Source organism: Coturnix japonica, chromosome 18, assembly GCF_001577835.2.
Source record: "Coturnix japonica isolate 7356 chromosome 18, Coturnix japonica 2.1, whole genome shotgun sequence".
NCBI lineage: Eukaryota > Metazoa > Chordata > Aves > Galliformes > Phasianidae > Coturnix > Coturnix japonica.
In genome coordinates this window covers 5,575,768-5,577,819 of record NC_029533.1, presented here as the reverse complement: position 1 = coordinate 5,577,819, position 2,052 = coordinate 5,575,768, and the positions used below count along the sequence as shown (strand labels likewise).

The 2,052-nt window shown below is 47.0% G+C and overlaps 1 long non-coding RNA gene across 20 annotated transcripts in view; it reads right to left on the bottom strand.

Moving 5' to 3' along the window:
• LOC107322215 overlaps positions 1-2,052 on the bottom strand; it is a 148,058-nt gene that overhangs the window by 15,771 nt on the left and 130,235 nt on the right. The window lies entirely within an intron of this gene.

The following is a 2,052-nucleotide window of genomic DNA, read 5'->3' as shown; positions in this document are numbered from 1 at the left end:
CTACAGCAAGGCAAAAAACGAAATGAAACTTGGTGGAGGTAGCACAAATAGCAAACAGAGTGGAAAGAACAAATGCTTAGGAAAAAAAAAAAAGCAACAAACCACAAGGACTGCGAGCAAAGTGGTTATAGAAAATGGTTGCAAGCTTAAGTGTGATTCAGAGAGTCTTGTCTGAGTGTCAGAGGTTCAATACTATTGCCTCCAATTTAAATCATTTTTAAAAGAAGTGCAAAAGAAAGGTGATGAAAGGGCCCTAACGTTGTTCCCTGGTCTGAAAAACACAGCCCACTTGTGCACTGTGGTAAAGTTTTGCATTTTGGCTAGACATCGCGTGCAGGGCTGTGCTGAAGCCTTTGCTTATTTTTAAAAGTTGAAGTCACTGGTGAGCCGTGAAGGGAGAAAATGCTTTTTCCTTTGAGGAAGATGCCATAGGAGCAACATCTCCTGGAGGGGGAGAGTCTGGGGGGGGCTATTCCATGCATCTATGCCTCCTGGTCCAAAAAAGCATGGGTGAAGACCAGCCCTTGAAGTGAAACCTCCTGCTTTGGGGCTTGCGCTCCATAACTGTGCTCCTGTTGCTTTGCAGCGGTGCTTGGGGATGTTCAGACACAGGCATTGCAAGCCTGGGCTTTTCCCCATTGGTGTGTTGTGGAGGGGTGGCATGGCCATGGCACCCATATGCAAGGATGGGCACACATCCCCTACACATCCCCTAGATCCGAGAGTAGTCAACCAACACAAAGCCATCCCCATCCCTGAGGATGTGGGGTGCAGGATCCAGCTCTGGTCCTTGTCCTGGACATCCCCAGCCTGGCTGCCGGCCTCGCCTGGGATTCCTGGTAGGGAGGGCTGAGCCCTGCCCCTCTTCCAAGGTAAATACACCAGGCTTTAGGCAGTCTACTCTGTGGAGGCTCTTTGCTGCAGCCTGTCTGCTCTGACCAGATGCTGGAAGTGCTGCAGCTCAAGTAGGCATCAAACTCTTCTTGAAAGCCTCTGGGGTTGTGGTCCTTGCAGAGACCCAGGCAGAGCCAAGGGAACAACACCGGAATGTCTCATGGGTGACAATGGGGAGGCAGCACCAGGTGAACCAAGGATCCATTGGCAGGAGAAAAGCACCCAGTGCCCAGCATTCATCCCCATGGTCCTCAGAGCCAGCACGGGGTTGTGGCAATGCAGAAACCCTTTGCTCACCAAAGGGGAGGTAAATGCTGGGCACTGGCACCAAAAGCCAGGCATAGAGAACTGAGGAACAGCCGCTTCCCTGACGGAGACCACCTTTCACATTTGGAAAAAAAAGATTCCCTGCTTTTCTATATTATTCAGGCACACAGACAATTTAGGCACCGAGCTGGGCTTGATAATCTGACCTGAGAAGGGATTGTTTCTGTCCCTGCACTGAAGCTTAGACTTTAAGCTCAGCATGAGCTGTTATTATCATCCATCTCCTTTGTGACACAGGCCAGAGACTTTCCCTGCTGTACCAAAGCAATAACTTCTGGTTAAGCCTGCCAAAAACCTTCTATGCAGATGTTCTCTCTGTGTTTTAAAGGAGAGAAATGCACAATAAACACCAATAAACACATTTTCCTTACAGCAACCTGATGGACTTGGGGTGTCTGCGTATAGATTTCTATCAAAAGATGAGTTGAACAATTGTGTGACTTCTTTTTTTTTCCCCTCTCCTCCTGCTTATGCAGTGAGTTACTAATATCCTGATTGGAACCAGATTTGCATGAATTAGAAGTCGAAATTGGAGCAGCAACTGCTGTGCAGAGGATGTAAAGGGAATAAAATGAATGGGGTATTAACCTTCAACCACTGAATATTAATCAGTGTTTCACAAAAAAGAAAATACAGAGGCTGCCACACTAAATATTTTTAGCATTTATTGACGGGCTTGATTTCCTCTTTCTTTTAGACCTTTTGCTTCCAATCATGGACCATAAAAAATCACATAGATGGGGGAGCAGAGGGAGAGAGAGGGTGAATTAAGAAAAAAGATCATCCATTTTCTCAAGTGCCGGATGATATTCGTGAGTTATGCAACGCAGA